Here is a 20,598-nt window from a genome sequence, read left to right on the forward strand (position 1 = left end):
CTTGATTTCTTCCGTCGCTTTGCGCAGCGGGTGGCCAACCTAGTGGTACAACCCTGTCCACTCATGAGCGACAAATGTTTCTCGTCGAACGAGTTCGCCGGTACGGCTGAATAAGAATTGAAAGAAACACATTCGGCCGTATCGGGGAGCTCGTTCGTCGAAGAACGTTCGTCGCTCATGAGTGGACAGGGCTGTACCACTAGACTGGGCAGAACATAAACTAGACAGTTTTCTAATGTTTGATCATAGAGGGCTATGAAATGAGTGAAAATGAGCGTCGCGTCGAACGTTCCCGGGAACGAACAAACTCCCCGATACGGCCGATTGAATCACAAAACGATCCTTTTCATTCGCCTACTGCTCGTAAAAGTTAAACTGAACAGGGAAAAGTGTATTATTTTAATTCCCTTTCACATCTTTTGACACCTTAGTGTGGTATTTTCCTTTCATATTTGTTAACTTGATTGTTTTTCTTTAATCCATTCGTTTTGTTGTTCTTTGTTATTACATTTTGTTATTATTTTAAATTTTATGCTTCTTTGTTTCATACTTACTCCTAGTACTTTATAGCAAGAAGATGCTATATGTAATATTTGATAATTTGAGTACAAAATCAAGTAATTTTTTACAAAATTATTATTGCAAGGTTTTTTTACCAATCCTTGTTTCATATTTACTTCCCTTACTCTAAAAAAAACTCGCCCATATTTCCTCTATTCTCAACCTATTTCATTGAAAATCCTTCAAGAACAAGTTTTCACATAACTTTTCCCTATGTTTTGGTCCTCCAAAATAGCACCATGACCATGTTTTGTCCAACCTCCTTCAACTCGCAAAGGGGTACAGGATTGTCAAAAGAGGCACTATCACACGCTACGCTTTCATCGGACGGATGCGACCCCGGAAGCACGGTGTGACAGCTCACTATAAATAAAATTTCCACTACTACTCCATCTTGGCCTCTTGCTTGGGGCACTGCGACACGATGTTGATTGCAATTAGTGCTAAAAGCAATCGATTATTCGACGTTAACCTTTTCCCGGAACCGCCTTTGCTGATGTTCCGTTTTTTTTTGCCTTCTTTTCCCTTTTCTATCATTTCTTACACCGACCGGTCATTGTTCACCGTCGGTCAAGGATGGCAAGAGGGTTGGGTTAATTTGCTGCTGAAATTTAAGATGCGGAACCTGGGCGCCGGGTGGTACAGTTTCCGGTGGTGATAAAAAGAAGGTCCAGGCGATAGAAAATGTATCAAAAGTCAAGTGAAAACTTTACGTCCTAAGAATTTATTCCATGCTATGCTGCTCCTCATGCTATCAATGCCAAATGTCAACGCCATTGTTGTGATCATTTTTCTAGAGTGAGAGAGAAAGAAAAAACATTCTAGGGGTTGAAAAACTCCCAGTGCTTTCGCACATTGAAAAGCACAACGCTTCATTAAGCGTTCCAAGGCCGGAAAATATGCAACCCCCTTTTTTCCCCGATCTTCCTTCTCGCCGTACTCTTCTTTGCCATACGACACTCGGTCACTATCATAATTGGAATTTTTCAACTTTTCACAATAACGTTTTTTTTGCTTCTTCTTCTTCTGCTAGCTCACCACCGTCCCTTCGTGTGAATGTATTAACGTGAAAGCATACACATGCGATGGCTTTCTATCAGGTCTCGGGGCCTTCCTTTCGCATTTATGAGCCTTTCCATTTCCGTTAGGGACGGGGAGGGAGGAAAGTAAAAGGCAAAGAGGCAAGCACGTACCATTCGTTATCCAAATTTGTAGCGGCCGCTTGATGGATTTTTCGTTCGTCTTCAAACGAACCGGTTGACAAACACATCAGCCGAATGGGTTCATTTGTTATCGTCCGTGCAGCTCCTTCACTCACACACGCACACAGACACACACACACGTTCACATCCGATCGGTCCGCGTTGTTACTTTGGCCCATCATTGTCGCCCGACAACTTCTGGAGCGTCGTTTTTCCGTTCGTTTTTTGGGGAGTTCGCGCACTAGTGCCATCATTCTTTTCCTGTTCCAAGGAGTTTTTTACTGTTGTTGTTGTTGTTGTTCTACCCCAGCACGTACTGAAACATTTTATGGCATCGACAACGACCGACCCAAAAATCTTTTTTTCCCTCTTTTTCAAAGGTCCTTCTATTGGTTCTGTAAGACCTATTCCTATTCGACGCGAGGAGAAAAAAAGAATACGCAAGGATTCAACTTTAAGGTTGAGATTTTGCTTGTCAGGAGTTGACTTTTTTTGCTGCTATTTTCCTCTATTTTAGCATTCCCTTCAGTGTGATTTCGTTTACAAAAAAAGGCTTGCTGAAAACGCGTGCTCCCCATATCGATATGCTATCAGCGATTCCTGCCGCGTTCGCAATGCCACGAAGCCACCAAAACAGGGTGGGGAGACAAACGCCCAGACACAGTGGCAGTGGGGATCGTGGATGGTGGAGAATTGGGACAATGGCATACAATGTGGGGTGGTTTGTGGTTTTGAGATTTTCAACCATCCCCATACGCAGCTGTGGTGTACGCGGGCCGCCCCAGCTGTACACGACAGGCACCACCGGGCGAATGATGTCGGTGCCTGTGTGTCCTGCTGATTCGCTTTGCAAACGCGTCCACAAACCGTCCACAAAGTACATTTTTATTGCTTGCCGAGGCAGGAAAACGGCCGCTGTGTTTCCTGCTGCTTTCCCCATAGAAAACAATGTATCATCTGGCCTGGTGATTGGCTTGGTTTTGTCAGAAGGCACACACTCAAACAGTGTGTGTGTGCTGTGTTGTGTTGTGCGTTGCCTAATTATGATACACTTGATTCGAGCACGGGACAGCAGACAGTACTGCATAGCAGGCGGGAAAACAGTGCTGCTCCGTACAGCGGAAAAACTAGGTCTCTCGCTCTCGCTCCCTCTCGCTCTTTTTCATAGACAACCACACACACACGCCATGGGGGGGCTTAATATCTTCCAATTCGCACGCCACCGCAATTCATTGACCCAGTTGCAGACCTGCTTTAAGCGAAACGGCTCCACACCGCCAAACAGACAATCACATACACACACACACACGCACGGCCTTGCCCGTGACAGTTCTTTCACGCTTCCGCCGGCTCATCATGCTGCCCGACGAAAACGGTTTTCAGTTTCGTTGTTTTGAAACCTCAGACGGCTGTGCTATATTTGTGCGCCACAGCACACACACACACACACACACATCACACCGACTGTTTGCTAAATCCGACAGCTTTCCACACGTTTCGGGGTGGGTAGGAAAAGCTCAAGGGCAGAGCAGAGGGATAGTAACCGCATCAAGTGCGGGACGACAGGGTGAAGTTTCCGGAAATCGAAAATCCATCATCCACCCCTATAAGCCTATGACGATGACCCTCACCTAACCTTCCTTGTGCTCGTGCAAAGGGAAGCTATCACCCCAACCCCACCCGGCTGTGCTTTTATAGGCCCCCCCGTACACGTAAAATGAAACCACAACTAATAGTGCACATCATTATTTTATCGCAAAGCGATTCTATTTGCACAGTGCAGCTCTTCCACCTCCGACGAGTCCTTGTGTGGCGGTTTCAGGCAGCTCCTTCTCTACCCAACAGCTGCGTTATTCTGATGAGCCGTTTCGATGATGTCATTCTGGCGAATGGTTCAGGCCTTCATATCTTCCAGCATGCCAGGCCGGAAACGATGAGAAGCCAGTTTTTCCCTGTAGGATCATGTCGCAGGCAGGGGTTGTTGAACGTCACAGCATCGTCACAAGAGTTGTTTCAATCTCGGCACACAATTCTACATGATTGTTTCTGTAATGTTTGCGTAGGACACACGAGATGAGAGGCGAGCTGAGTGTGTCTCAGCGGTTGTTCTCGATTTACATATGCAACTAGCTACTAGTAGTAGAGATGCTTGCTCAGCCAAAACTGTAGTACGATCGATAGCGTAGGCCTTTTGTGTCTGCGTTGCTCCAAAAAGGTTCTCCAAACATTGAACGCGTTCTGTGTGACAACTCTACCCCGTACTTTCCGGCAAGAAGTTTGGCAAGAAGTTCGGTGGAGAGTGCAAATTAGGATATCCACACAGAGTGCAGTGGCCAATAAGGGGCCGATGTCTCCGTTTGACTTGTCGGGGGAAGATCCTGGTTAAAGATAAAGTGTGTCTTCTATCTATACACTCTCCCCCTTCCTGTGTCTTCTTGAGGTTAGGTACACGTCTTACTCCCACTGTCAGACGACCAACCCCTGATAAGAACGTATTCGGTCGCTCCAATCTTCAATAAACATACATATGTTATCATCATCGCTTAGTGCCGTACGAATGGCAATCTCCCCATATGTACTCTCCACCCAGACGGCATGACGTCCCACGGGCTTGTGGGGACAGATTCTGCACAGATAAGCACCACCCAGGATTCGGTAGCAGAAATTGAATATATCCGCCAACCTCCGGTCACCAAGCGAGAATACGTCTCGATGATGATGATGATCGGTTTGGCGAAATTGATTAAACCACACACAGAGACACACAGAGAGGGAGATAGGTAAAATCGATTCCAAACCCACCGCAAAAAGCGATACAACACACAGAGAGCGTACAACATCACTGTCAAGCCCGATAATGAGTGAATGTAGCAGTGGTTTTGTGGTTCCGGTGCTGCTGCTGCTGCTACTGCTGAGCCGTGTGTAATTGGAAAGATGACCGCAAACAGGCTGATTGCGTTCCGCTCGTTACGCCAAAATTTATGCAATGCGCTGCAAACGAAGGTGTCGAGCGCAGAGAGGGAAGCAGCGTATAGTGCGCAAGAAACGGCGTGTCAACTTGTACGGATCTTCGTGTTTTATTTAGCTTCGCTTTGTGTGATGCTGTGTTTTGTTAGAGTATCGTCATCTTACTCTCTCTTCTCTCCCTTTTCACCGCTACTCATCTTCATCGCCAGCGATTCCATCGTCAGTCACAGAAAGCAGCGAGCTGCGAGCTTTAATTAAAATTTGCCATCTCTCACGGCAGCCTTCATCTGAATTTGGGTCGAAATTTGATTTTCTGCCCCGGACTGCCCGGACCCTTCTCGGTGGGGAATCGTCGTCCACTGCAAAGATGCCGGTGTGCCGGTGTGCTGGTGCGAACAGCGGGTGCGACATATTCGGGTCACATCCAAAAGCATTCCCCCCTGTTCCGAATGCTTTACCGATTCTGTCAAAATTCAATTTACTTAGCGCGCGGCGCACCAGTAAAACTTCATGCGCCAGTTCGTGTGATTGGATTAGCTTTCTCCTCCCTCCCTCCCCCGGGTGCTCCGTCCAGACCCAGGGAGTTTTGAGGGGTGTGCTTCTTCCCCCCCATTCGCGAAGCTAAATGTATGCATCGTCACTGTTAAGGGGGGCTGCATCAGGGCGAAACACATCCGGCAAACGAACTGCAATTGCAAAAGCGAAAGCGGCCGATGGAAACGATCGCGTCATGCAAACACCGAGCAAAACGAGCAAACACCAAGATAATGAAGAACAAGGAATCGCGCTGTCCCTTTGTGTGTGTATGTATGTGTGTATCCTTCGAAACCGGCACCGGTTGGGCGAACCGTTCCCAATTCATTCGGTTGCATGTTTACACTGGCGGTAAAATTAATTCAACCCAGTGCTTGTCACCTTCACCCCGCTCTCGCTCTCTCTCTCTCCACTTCCCTTCTATGTTCCTTTGGGTTTTTCTGTGTGCAATAATTCTAATTTGCCAGAACAGCGCCGCATACGAGTGTCGGTGACTGTATCTGTTCGATAATTTGATTGCGTACCGGAAAGCACAAGACGGACGCAAATCGATACACTCGCTCGTACCGTCGTCAGTGGGTCGAATGCTAAATGGCTCGTTAGGTGCTGATAAAGAAAAAAAGCACAATCAAACTCCTCTAGGGCAGAAAATATGGACGGAAAAGAAAGCAAACGTTTGGTCAGGGAAATTCATTCACAATTTTCATCAGACGTTGCAAAAAAAAAGAGGGAAACTTTCAACCCACAAACCCGATTGAAAGAAAATTCGCGTGGTGTTGTTCCCCTTCCCCGAGTGTGGCTAGAGCTGTTGTACGCTGTTCCCAATTTCCGGTCGGTAAACATGCACTGTTTGATTTTGGTGATTTGTGCAAGCATGGGTGCAGACTGGATGCAGACACGGTGAATGTTGTGACATTTTTTTTTGGTTGTAGATTCTTTTAATGTGGACCATGCCCGTTTTCCAATGATTCGTTCAATGCAGTTTTAAGGTGAACCTTTTTTAAATGAAGGTTTAACGTAACTTGGAGATTTTTCACAATACAATTTTTATTCAGTTGAAATTATTTTTAATCTATTTATGTTTTTATTTATTTTTTATGTTTATTTATTTATATTGTTTTTTTGTTCTTTATTTGTTTATTTATGTATTTATTTAAGCGGAAATAATTGTTTGTCTATTTTGGATTTGTATACCATCATTTCCTAACCTATTATGTTCATTCATTTTCATTCTAATCAAGATAAACGTTGTTTGGCATAAAATCATAATTTTTTTACGTTATGTGAGGTGAAAAGTACTTTTTTGTTTTTATACAAATTGCTCTTAATGTTTTTCATTATTGTTATTTTCTATATAGAAAATCTAAGTATTTTTATTTTTACTTTCTTCAGAAAAATAATCCTCTTTTTGTGAGGAAACAACAGCATTCCATCAGCGTAGACGTAAATATAGAAGGAAAAAATATGTTCGGCTATTAGCTGTTGTAAATAAAATGCTTTAAAAATAATAATAATTACTAAACTTATTGTTTTTTCCCACGACCTACAGCAATCTTGAAAGAGCCAGAGCATTTAATTTGTAATTTATAGTCGATTAAAATTAAAATAACAGGTTGCACACAATTTTCTTACTTACCAAAAGTAATGAAAAAATGCAACAATGTTGTTATTTATTATTTTGAAGAACATATGACATTTGACATAGAAAAGCGAGTAACTAACACACATTTTTACTATTTTTATTATTTCTGAAACTACAATCAGACAGTAAAACATGATTGTTGCCTTAAATACGCAATTATTAGTAAGCAACAAATAGAAGCATGCATACAACCAACAACAATACAAAGCAAAAAAAAACAACCTTGCCCTTCATGAGTTGCTACTTTTTCAAGCGACGTAAAAATGTCTAGTTAAACACTCCGTTAAACAACCCCATCCATGGGCAGTATCATTTACTAAGATTTGCCTTTTTGCAACAAGCAGCAAAGCCTGCACTGTCTCGTTAGATAGCATTGCTGACATTCTCATGTCAAGTGTGGGGTACAGTTGCTCCAGCCATTCCCTTCTGTCGGCTGCCTTCTTGCACCCAGCATGTTCAGCATGGCGCTTTCATTCGTTCGTACTCTTTATATCCCAACACCGTTGCTCAATGCAACACAATTTCTGTATGTGCGGCGCGATTAACGTCAGCGGCAACGGGCGGGCACGGTGTGGCTCATAAGCAGAAGCCATAAGCCGTAAGCTTCAACCGCGAAAAGATATTAAAAGTAGCAGTGTGGTGTGTGTGTGTGTGTGTGTGTGTGTGTGTGTGTGTGTGTGTGTGTGTGTGTGTGTGTGTGTGTGTGTGTGTGCTGCACAAGCACGAGAAACACCCTACTCCTTTTGCATCGAGCGCACAATCTTCCACGTGAACGAGTGGCTCTGCTAAATGCTAAGAATCCTTCACCGTCTATGGCATTACGCGACCACCGTGCGGCAAAAGAGCGGCCTACACAGCCACAGCCTACAGAAGAAAGGCAAAAGAGCAGCAGCAATCAGGATGGAGAAGTGCAAAATCGCAATTCGTATATATATATGTGTGTGTGTGTATGTGTTTGTGCTTGCACTAGATGGATGTGAATGAGAGTAAAAATATTTCGCAATACCACGAGCGTGAGCTTGAATACCACCCAAGTGGTGCTAGTGACGGCCACTTCAACCTCAATGCACTCTCCTCCGCTGCGACACAATACGGCGGCAGCAGCAGCAGTGGCGGTGGGCAGCTGGACGAACGAAGATGTAGCGCAGCAACATCTCCAGAGAATCAAGGCAGTAACGACCCAAGAGCACAACAACAAAAAGTGCAACAGACTGTGAATAGCAAGAAAACGCAAGAAAAACCCCCCGGCTCACATGAAAGCTACTTCATCCTGAGATAAGATTACATGAGCAAAAAGAAAGGTATGATATATGCACCGCAGCAGTGGTGTGTGTGTGTATGTGGAGCTTCATTGCTGCACCACTGCCAGCAGACGCAGCCGGTAATGCAGTGAAGGACGAAAAAAGGACACCCGAGCTCCGAGGATGGGTGTGCTAGTTTTGTAAGATTAGATTCTACCACTACTTTCCAAAGGAAAATCCTGTCCCTTTTGCACGACCTCTCACCTCAACCGTGATCCTCCTGATTTATCGCACAAAGTAAATTCACTTTTCGACCTAATTGTGTATATAGAGCGAATAATTTATTCTACACGTGAACCAACCAAAGGTGCTTTCACTCACCACCCGGCTGTACTTTGAATGGCTCCCGCAAGCGTCTGACCCTGACCTTTCTTGGGCTGATTATGATGCAACTTCTTCTTACAGAGAGTGCGAAATTGGAGCGCAAACCCCGAGCAAGCAAAACATAAAAAAACATAAACAAACCTGCAGCTGCATATGCATTAATGGTAAAACATCAGCGCAGGCAGGGGTGAAATGGTGAAAGAAGCTGAAAACAGAAGGCCGCAACATTCCACTCGTGTATGCAAAACGCGTCGTTACCGTGGAAACCGAATCGAAGGGGGGGGGGGTTGAAATAAATCCTTCATCAGGAAGGCAGACCCTTCCGGTCGTTAGCATATTGAAATTGGGGTCGTTTTCACCCACACTTGCCTGCCCGCTGTCCGCTGGTTGCCACCATCTTTAATCATCGTCAGCTGGTCAACGGGGAAAGGGTTGAGAAAATCGAGGGCAAGAGTCACGCTCCTTTTAAAGCCGACAATTTGCATCAACAGCTTAGCCCCTTTTCTTTTTTTGGTTGAAATTCTTATTCTGGAGGTCAAGCAGATGTGTGCCCGTGGAAACGTGGTTCGTTTTTTTGTACCTATTTTAATGTAAAGCAGATATGTGTAATTGTCTACTATGTCTAATGAAACAACACATATTTATTGTTTATATTTAAAAGATTGATACTTGATCTGACGATTGGAGCTTTTTTGATATTAGTCAACTGTTTTACATGGAGTTTGATACTTGGCGGTTGAAATCATGACAACACTTCATACAAAAACACAGGCCAAGCTCAGATTTTCAGGATAGATTATATTAGCCTGAAACATATGAAAATATTATTGGCCGGTGATACAGTCGTCAACTCGTATGACGTAACAACATGCCCGTAATGGGTTCATGTCTCGAATAGACCGTGCCCCCATACATACATAGAACTGACTACCCTGCTATGGTAACAATAAGTCACTGAAAGCCAACCTCACTTCATTAGTGGGTACAGACAGGCCTTGACCGACAACGGTTGTTGTGACAAAGAAGAAGAACAAAAATAAGAAAACAAGCGCCGATTCATCGCAGGTTAGCTCGATCAGGTTAGCATATAAATGATTAGATTTTTATTAGCTAAATCATATTTTTTATCAAGAAATGTAAAAAAACTGCCTGATTTGATATTTTTAAATTTAGTAAAAGTGTTACAACTCATTTTAAACAGGAACGATTTTAAAATACATCCTTGCTCCTTCGCAAGAGATGAAATTCAGTATGGCAGAACGTAACTGTCAAATTGTTACAACCCAGATGATGAATATTGTTCCACTGAAAGGCCGAAATGTCAGCTTACTGACTTAAAATACAAAACAATTATTGAAAATATCACGAGAGAAAAATAAAAAAATTTTTTTAAAGCTACTTTACTTTCAAGTTCATGTGTTATTGTGCTTTATATTAGGAAGTAATACAAAATTAAGCTAAATGACGGAGATGACTCATAGATCACAGCAAAAAAGCATTAAAAGTTAAAAATAATTCAATCTACCTCAATTTAAAAACGAAAACTCGTGACGCTCAAATATTACACATGACTCAAGCAATTCATGCTCCCTTCCGTAAAAAAGCCCCCCCCCCCACCTCAATCCCATTCGCATTGTAGCACAGTTTTCCACCTCGCCGAGCCGCTCAGTATTGCAGTCACAAACAAACCAGCATTAACTGCAAACCGGTGGTGGGAGAGTTTGGGAGTGAAGTCGCTGAAATGGAACCGAATCGGCCGGGAGCTATAAATAAGATTCCGCAACCTTGCTCGGGTGTGCCCGCATGACCATTGGTCAATCCGCTGCGGAATGTAATGTCCGCCTGCACAAATAGTAGTACCCCCGCACACTCCGGACAAACCCATCTCACCCACCCACTCACCCAGCCATGCCGATGCGGGGCACAGAAGGGACACGGAAGTGGTAAAATTTATGCTTACCGCTACTTATCTTTCGACATGCAGAGTGCAACCCATTTTGCATATGTAGAGTGGATGGTGGGAGTGGTGAGAGGGTAGTATGCTGTCGTAACGCCACCGTGTCCACTACTGTCCAGTGCACACGGTTACAGTATGTGGGAATAAAAACCATCCCACTGCCTCGAGGACATCGTGGCAGCGGCGAGTGAGCGGAAGAAATAAAAATACCGCTTCACGAACCTCCCCCCGAGGACAGTGTACTTGCTGTGTGTGCTACCTGAGGCGGAACGACGAGGTGCACTGGTATAGTTTTTTTTGTTGCCCTCCCTAGCGTTCCTTTACCATTTTCCATTTGCCTTCATTCAACTGCAATCCGCAGTTTGGCCCAGCTCGTTTGTCATCGTGTGAAGGTCACATCCGAGAATGCTGGGGAGAGAAAGAGAAAGAGAGAGAGACAGCGGGACATAGAAGAGAAGAATAAGATTCGTATCAGAAGACATGTGGGGGCCGTGTGCATTTAACAAAAAAGGTGCCCTGCATCGGCAGGATACTGCTGACTTGTAACCTTACCACCATTCGTTTGCATACAATCGGGCGGAGAAAGTGTTGGCGTTTGTGGCTTTTCTTCCCTTAAGTTGGTGCGGGTTTTTATTTCTTTTTTCGCTCTCTTTGTAGCATAATGGAAATTTTACAAAGAATTTTTCATTTCATTCTTTGAAAGACCAACCTTATTCTTGACAGCTGTTGAGACGGTATCTCAGAATGGTTCCAAGAATAATGGGTTTGTTGCTTTTATAAACTTGAAAAAGATATAGAAAGCGTATTTGCAAGTTAATCTGACAATTGTTCGTAAAGGTAGCGTTAAGGTAGACAAGGGTTTTTAAGTAGTGTTAAATATGTTATACTATTATAAGCTTCAATCACATAAGCTTTATCTTATACGAAAGAACTGTACATTCTTAAAAATCCAATTGCAATTCCAATAAGACTTTCTTTATGTATCACATTAACAGCTGTATTGCCTTCTTAACAAGACTTTCCTATCCCAAACCACTACTCGCCTACTGCGCTACACTCATACATCATAAGCTACTTCACTTTTATGCCTCTTACAAATTTGCATTTGCGTTCGCCGCTCCATTCATCCCACCTCCCCCCCATTAACAAAGGAATGGAGCAAACGAAACAAATGCAGATAAGCAGACTGCTCGCAGAAGATTTCATTGAAAAGCAGACACTTGCCAGTACTGAAAATCGCGAACGTCTAGCAGACGCTTCTCGGACAATCGTCACCAATCGCATAGCGGGTGGGTTCGAGAGCATCCTTAAGACACATTATGCAGATTTTCCCACGATCGTTCTGCCATATCGTCGTCTGCCAGCCGCCGGTGGAGGGGGGGGGGCGGTGTACTGGTAAAGTGTTGCGAATAAAATATTCATTTGATACTTAATCCGACGCTTAGTTTCAAGTGTGCAAGAGCTGTCTCTCTCTCCATCTCGCTCTTTCTCTACCGGGTGACGAGAGCGATACCATCCAGAGCAGCTGTCTTACTGTTGTTCGGTTGGTTGGTTCGGCTACTATGTTTTCAATCATGTTTAGTTGCTTTCCAAAGGGAATTATTATGTTGTTGTGTTCAATTTTAATCAGTCAAACAACGTGACTCATGTCAAGCAAAATGATTCAATTTTATCCTAAAGGTTTATAGTTTGTATCGGGTATAATTTTGTTCTAAAAAATACATAATAAATAAGCTTTCCCAACCGACGATCGTATAAGTAAACACATGCCATTCCAGCGCCGCAAAGAAGCCGACAACCACCGCAAACAAAGCGCCCCATCGTGTGTGTGTGTGTGTGTGTGTGTGTGTGTAGAGTATTGATTTTATTCTGACCCAATTATCCAATATTTTCTGCAACGCTTCTTCGACATTTCACTTCGCGGCCCAGTTTGAAACGGCGGCGAGAATGTTTGCACGAAAGGAGATCGAATCCAGTCGCTTCACGGTGGATGAAATCCGCCAACTAACTCTGCTATCCCCTCTTTCCCTTCTGCCAACACCCTTTTTGTTCCATGAAATGAAAGCGATTGGGGTTTCTGTGTGTGTGTGTCATCGAAAGGCGAAAGATGAGATGCATAGCGATGATTGATTTTCCCCACTCGAATGAGACGGTTCCCCCTTCGAAAGCCCCGAGCATCCCGAGCTGGCAAAACAGCATGTGAAAGATTTCTTGGCAGACGGCAGACGAGGAGTTTTAGTTTCGCCTTCCCTTCTTCTGACGGCTAATGATAGTATGTTCAAGCGGTTTTGGGATAGCGGTTATTGCTATTCGTCGTCCCATTCGACTGCTGCCCCCCTTTGCATCCTATGTCACTGCCTGAGGAACAGTTTTTCTCCTTACTCATCGTGCACAATCGTTCAAGTCTTGCAAAAGCAAGCATAATGTGCCGAAGCCCTGCCCGAGGACCAAAAGAAAGCACCCGCATCGAATGTCATTCAACCGGAGCGAGAGAGAGAGAGAGAGAGAGATATTGGGAAACTACACTACATCCCCTCACTCTGCTGTATGACGGAAACGGATTTTCCCCGTAGCCCGGAATTGGATGCTTTCCGTAAGCAAGATAACCAGGCAGCCACCCAAACGCCAAAAGTCTTGTTTCGTTTACCTTCAGGCACGAACGCTTTTCTGCCTTTGTGCACTTGATCGACCGCATCGAACGTTACCTGTGGCCGCATTCCCGCATGACATTCTGACCGCGTTCTGACCGACCGACGGGGGAAAAAAACGTTCGAGCTCTGTTTGATGAAAAGCAACGGAACGATTCTCCGTAAAGCTTTCCACCTTTCCACCTTGGGTTTCCGCTTTGTCCGTCGTCCTGATGCGTCGTCGAATGCGTGGAAGATGGAAGCTTGCAGGTGGGGGGAGATCAGGATCTGATTGCTTTAACCTCAAAAAACAACCGGAAACTGCTCGTACGCCGTACGGCAGATATGAATTTATCGCAGAAGCCACATTCCGGGAAACTATGGAAAGGAGGGAAGGTGAGGGACACACTTCCCAAACCACTCCAAGCGCAAGATGGACAGTTATGAAAGCCCACCCATTGCCATTGCCGGCAGCTTCTTGGAAGCTAGCGCCCCCAGGCGGGGAAGGGAAAGGCGACACTTTCACTCGACCCACACCCATTGGCGCTTCTGACATCGAAACAATACTGCGCATGATTGTGTGTCACACACTCACACACACATACACACACACACATGCGTATAGCCAGCGGCCGGCATAAGAATGTCACAATGGGGAGGACACTGGAGGGAAGAAAGTGCATGGAGTTTCCCAACAGGACAAAGAAAAGTCTTTTCGAGCAGCACAACGGCTGGCGGGAACGGTTTGCGTGTGTAGAAAAATGGATCCACACTTCCACCTACCTTCGCGAATGTCTTGGAGAACTCTTCCAGTTCCGCTTCCGGGGGTGGGTTAGATAGCTTTCGCGCAAAGGAAGGAAAAGAAAGAAAGCCAGCAGTTCAAGAACTCTCTTCTACCTTCACCACCACCACCAGTGGGTGGAAAGGACAGTATTTGTTTAGGATTTTACGCTCCGTTAACGTCGGGCATTGTCGGGCAGCGCGAAAAGTTAGTGTGCGCGTCCACCGCCAGGAGTCGCGCTATACGCTTTTGTCTCTTTGCGTGCGAAGCTCGCAGTCCAGCCGGTGTGCGACCTCGCCTACTGAGGGAGCGCATATCCCCACATCGCTTTGTCTTACTCGTTTGGGTCGTTTTGCTTTACGATAAGCCGGGCTAAGCTCGTTAGCTTCTTCGCTAAGGTGGAGGTGGCTTCCCCTTTTGCTAACTTCCGAGGTTTAAACTTCATCCAAGGCCAGTGAATCTTGGCAAAACGGTAGTCGCTCCCTCCCCAACCGAAAGATGAGAATGTTTACACGAACTTTTCACACCGGCAGTCATCCGTTATGGTTGCGTTTTATAAACTTTTACAACGTAACTCAGGGCAGAGATAGAGGTAGTAGCTCCTTTCCCCTTGTGGCTGGTGTGATACTTGCAAAGAATTATATTTCTCATCATTTTCGCCACAAGTCCACACTGTAGGTGCCTGTAGAATCTATCTTCATTTAGCCGCCCCTGAGAGGGGAGGGGGGGGGGAGTGTTTTAATAGTTTCTGTTTTTATTATACTGACAAAAATGGCAAAAGTTGGCATCTTAAGCATTGCCAACGGTTGGGATGAGAAGCAAAAACTTTAAACACTCAAGTTTAACACTTACAGCGTCCTTTCTTTGTGACGCTTTTCACGCTAAAGCACTCAAATTTATAATAATAATTTATGTACATTTTATTACTATTCAAACCCATTTTAAAATGCTTGTCATTGCATTGGACCATAAGATTTTAAATGAAGCGTAAAATGATAATTTCGTAATTTCGCTGCTGCACTAATTAAAAAGATGGTCTCACGAACACTACCAGCGCCAGTTTGGACACAAATATTAGCCCATAAAAATACCTCCACGATTTAAAAGACAAAACAAAGAGCCACTTCCCCACGTTCCCCGCGGAATGAAAACAATAAAACACAATCCTTCGTACGCCATTAAATTTCTCATCGCTCATTTGTGTTTTTCCTATTTTTCCCGGAGCTGCTTCCGGGTGCGAACAATTGTGTGTATGTGTGTCTGTGTGTCTGCAAACAAAACCCACATTGTCGCTATTGTTTCGAGCCCAGCTTCGAAGTTGTGATGGACAGAAAACTAATGGCATTTATATTTTGGCAAAACAAAAGCAAAACTAAAGCAAGATGCCATGACGCTAGACAAAAGCAATTCGCTAGACACTCCAACACTGGTGTGAAGCTTAATTTATACATTTTTTAGTGCGCTACATCGCTCGAAGGGTTTTGTGCTCAAACTAAAAAATAGAAAAAAAAAACCGGCATCCAACTCCACGGATTTTGCACGCCCATTGATTGTCGCACGATGTCACCATGATACCACAATTCGGGGTGTTTTTTTATCGTTTTTGTTGTGCAAAGCTTTTATGAAGGATTCGATTTTCCAACCCAATTTCCTGTCCCACTCTATTTGGGTTTGCTCTGTACAAAGGTAGCGGAAAATAATAGCAAAACCCCAACCAAGAGAGCATCCGCTTGGCGTTCCGGCGTGTGGATTAAGGATACACGACCCGAGAGTACAATGCACCGCACACGATTTGTGTCACCATGAAAAAAGCGATGTCCTACGAGGGGAAGGGGAAGGTTGAACCAAGTGGTAGGACACAATTGTCATTGATGGAAAAGCGGGGCAGCACACAGTGAAGCTAAAAACTATCGTGGAAATCGCAAACAATGAGCCGCAGGACTAGCGTGATGCGAATGGAAACGGAAAAGAAGCACTACCCGTAACCACTCACTGCTCCCTGCCTACTATGAGAGTGAGGCTTACAAAAAAAAAACACCACTGCAAAGGGGTGACAGACCGGAAGAAGTGTCACTTGACGTTTGACAGCAGGGAAATAAATAAACTGGGCGATAGTTTTGCGTGCTTTTTTTTGTTTTTTTTTACCTCACACTTTTCCCTTCTTTTTGTTGTGTTTCGTAGAGCAGCGTTTGTTTTCCCATAACGGGAAAGATATAGTTTCATTTGGTGTGGTGTTTTTTGTGACCGGCCGCTTCCAGTGGTGAACTTTTGATTAATTAATCAGTATCAATGAGCGCGCTGCGCGTAATCCGTCGGTGGTGGCGAAAGGATAAAAGGGAGAATGTAAAAAGGGAAACCAAGCCCTGAGTGATAAATTATTATTAACAACAGAAAGGGGCAGCTAGCGTAAATAACCATTTTCCGAGAAGATAATGATATTTATATTGACTTTACTATTTTTGTAAAAAATGATTATAAAAAATAAATATTTCATTGTCATTTTTGTAAAAGTTTTTAAATGAAAAAAACGCACATTTTACTCTTCTTTTTTTACATAATATAGCATGGCCAATTTTCCCACCATTTTGCAACCGAAAGTTCATTCCATCACTAATTACACAATCGTGCCAGAATGCCCAGAAAAAAAGCCCTGTTTGCTATAGTGGCGTGAACCAAGCAAAAACGGCAAAACGAACTGGACGGAAGCATAATTTTCCAATTTATCAACCTCACATCCCGCACGTGCTGTGTAATCGACGCAGCTGGGACGCCTCAACTCCACCTTCTGTCACCATTTGTCAACGTGCCATTCACCCGCCACCAGGCGTCTCCATTCGTTATTTGGGTCGCACCAACCAACAGCAAAAAAAAAACCTTCCAGCCGCAAGTGGTAGGCTGTGATTTTTTGTATTTGTGCTGCCAAACCTGCTCAGCATCTGAGATCATTCCCCATCGATCATTCCATGTTGCAGGCTGGATTTCTGATACGATTTACAATTTTACCGTTCAATTGAATCGAAACGACCTCCGTTGGCTAAACTGTTACCTTTGGCGTGATGATGGTTGTTTTTGCTCGAATGGCTATAGCAGTAAGAATGAAAGATTTACAATAATTGGGTTCCAGAAACAATCATCGCTTGATTGCAGTAACTGGTGTGTTTGTTTAGCGCTTCACTGGAGCTCCAATAAAACGCTACCGAAACGTGCTGGTCGTGATTTGGCATAAATAATCAAATTGCAATTAGAAGAAAAAAAGAGAGATTTTTTAAATAAAAAATTCTTAACAATTCAATTGAAAGTAACTTGAATCACGTGCACCTGTTTATGAAGGCTGCTTAATCAATTACACTGTGCTTGAGGCACAAAGAAAAAACAATTGCATTAAAAATTACTACTCCTCCTCCTTTCAACAATTTGCAGGCGTTCAGATGAACAACCTGACAACAATTCTTCAAAACATCCTCGAGCGAAGAGTCACTCCAGTCGGGCAGCACATGGGTGGGGGGGACAAAACTCTTAACAAAACCTTGCTTTTCTATCACTCAGAGGGTAGAAAGACGCACACAGCGCGTTCAAGCAGCCTTCTAAATTGAGCACTCTCCATTTCCCTCCGTAAATTCAACAGCATCAAACGAGCGCTTTGTAATATTGCTTTTCATCACTGCTCTATCTCTATCCCTTTTTGCTGTGCAAAATAAAAAGCAGCTCCAGCTTCCTGCAGTTAAAAGTGAATGTATAAAAAAAAAACATAACACAAAAGTCCATGTATTTCCCAACATCCTTCCGGTACGAGCAAAATTTTACAAAAGCTATCAAGATGTTGGCTTTGTGTGCTGCTGTGTGTTTTATGCTGTGTTTTTTTGTGTGTGCCCTTTTTCGTTCTTTTTTGTTCATTTCAATCCTCCCTATCTACCCTAGTATTGTGGTTCAGCAGACTTGGGTCGTATTTTTTTCTTCACTTTTCGTACCGAATTCTTGTACAAGCTTAATGTAACAAAGAACCCAACACTGCAACCGAAGCAGCAGCAGCAGCAGCAACAGCAGCACTGTTGCACTTGCAACTGCTACGCTAGAGTGCACTTCCGGTCGGGAAAGTGTTTCCCTTGCTGCTTTTCCTTTCAAAATTATGGAAACTTGTGTTTCGGGTGTTTTTGCTACGGAATTAATGTGTGTATTTTGTGTGTGTTCTTCCTTGCTTTCAGCAGCGTTCTTGTAGCTGTTAAGCATATGATTATATTTTCGGTACATGGTGGCTTCGTTGTTTTATTCCTTTGAGCATAATTTATGCCGTCTTTTACATCTACGGGATGATAATGCAGAATGTGCATAACAAAAGCATAAAGAAAAATATGATTTACAAAAACAGTTTCCATAGCTTGGTAAAAGGATTTAGTTTTTTTATCTAAATGTATTCCTTTCTGGCGTATTGATTGCGTACATTAATTACTCGCTCCATGAACGAGACGCAACTCTCATTTGTTGCGACCTGCATACATGCTTCTGCCATTAAACAGCCACGACGAATAGACATGCAAGCAGACCGTTTCGGGTGCTTAATAAAATTCCTTATCAATTTATTGACCCCATAAAACAGCTTATCAATAGGCGCTTCAGCTGACGGCACGCAACGTTCGTGCTAGGCATATTAGCCCCGACATCCATTCATCATCGTAACAAGACCTCCCAAAGCATGACCTCGCACTCGCTTCCCCTCTATTTTCCCATTGTAGAGGGGGGGGGGGGCGATAGTACGATCGGAACCCCGTCCTGCAAGTCGGACGGAAAAATATTACCACCAATTTCCGGTCGGCTGTAGCATAAATCACGACCAATCGGGACATGGGACTGCGAGCTGGAGCAAATTCCGGTCATTAAGCTTCCAAATGTCGGTCGCTCATCGCTTCAAAGGAAAATCAATTCCACGCTTGTCACGACGCAAGCGAGCACACATGCGTTTCTGGAGGGGTGATTTTCCTTTGTGTTTCTTACGTGGGTAGAACGCGCCGGTAGAAATCTTATTTAATGTTGAACGAAAAGAACAGCAAAAAGGGGCTCATAACATGCTCACCACATCGCATAGCAACGGGTTGGGGTGAACGCAGAAGGCTACCCTTTTTTGACAATTTCGCCCCTCACGTACGCAGCCACATCTTCGGTGGAGACAACGACCAGGCGCTTCCATTGGGCAGGAAGAACAAACGCGGAACCGATACGTCGTACGCGAACGGACCAAGTAAGGAAGAACGTTCGATCTCATCGATTGGTATTTTAGCGATGCGAGCAGATATTACTACCGGAAGCACTAAAAAAGACGTGGAATGTAATCTTTCAACCCGGAGGAAAATTCCCCAAAAATGCAATGCAATGTTGTGATTGTCCACAGAATTTATGGGCAAAAAACATGCAATTCAATCATTGTATATACTTTTTTCATTAAATTTCTCTAATGAAATCACGTATCCAAGCTACATTACTTATCTTCACTTACACTAACACACTGAGGAATATTTTCCACGCTTCGTCTTAACCACTGATTTTGCCTCCATCGCCAGAACGAACGAAGCGATGATACAAATTATTTCTTATCAAATATCAATTATGTTCACCCTCCCGACCACCACGATCGATTCCATCGAACAGGGCCCACCCCAAGCCCATCCCCACTCATCAATCTCGGTTTACTGGCGCAACGAAACGTGACAAGCGAATGATAGGGCGCGCCTCCATTTAGCCGCTGCCATAATTTTATCGATTTTGGTGGTCTGATGTTGTTGTGTGTGTGTGTTTTTTTTTTCACGAAACAACCATTTGATTTGGGCTATGGGCAGCGGGGTGTGGGACGTAATTCTATCGTAAACATAATCCACCGAAAGCAAACTACATGCACATTAGCGCGAGCTTCATTATTAGTAGTTCAGCGAAGGGAACGGTTTTGCATGACTTGTTTAGTCGCGGATAAGGATTTACACACACACACACACACACACACACACACACACACACACACACAAACGAGAAAATCTCCTAAGCCAAATTTATGATCATTGGTATGCATTTATTCAACCATTCCCTAAAATTACTAATCTGTCAATCGTTCAATTAGTACGCAATAAAACACAAACCATTACAATAATTTTATGCAATTGCTGTGCTTCTTTTACCACCCGCGGTTGTGGGTAATAACAACACCGACCGCTCACCATCGTTTTATTATCCATCAAAATCGCTGCAGGAGAAAAATGGTAAACGAAGCACACAAGAGCACAAAAAACAGTGCTAACGTCGTAATTTTGTCACTTCTTCGTTTAGGAACGTTTTTGCTTCCCTTTTGTGTGTATGTGTGCTTTTTATCTGTGTGCTACTGTTGTGTACACATAAATGCTCATTTTGCCCGGTTTTGCAGTTATTACGTCCCCAGGCGTCGAACCGAAATTGTCGGGTCGAAAGATAAATATTGAACGAAACAAAAGGCAAAAAAGGCCGTTGGTTGCTTTGACGATTTCGTATGACGGTCAGAGGTATAAAAAAGAAGATTGCTGACGGAGGAAGTGAACTGTCACTTCGCTGCGGGCATTTCCCCTCTTTCTTTCTATCTCTATCTCTCTCTCTCTCTGTGTTTTGCTTTCAAATTGCCTTCAATTACATTTTATTTTGAATTTACTTCTGTTTTACAACCGGTCGTCTGCTTTTTCGCGATAATTG

The 20,598-nt window shown here is 43.9% G+C and overlaps 1 protein-coding gene across 3 annotated transcripts in view; it reads left to right on the plus strand.

Annotated features, from left to right (window-relative positions):
* LOC120895746 (PE-PGRS family protein PE_PGRS16-like) overlaps positions 1-20,598 on the plus strand; it is a 71,090-nt gene that overhangs the window by 25,265 nt on the left and 25,227 nt on the right. The gene's annotated exons all lie outside the window — the stretch shown is intronic.

The sequence above is a fragment of the Anopheles arabiensis genome, chromosome 2, assembly GCF_016920715.1.
Source record: "Anopheles arabiensis isolate DONGOLA chromosome 2, AaraD3, whole genome shotgun sequence".
NCBI lineage: Eukaryota > Metazoa > Arthropoda > Insecta > Diptera > Culicidae > Anopheles > Anopheles arabiensis.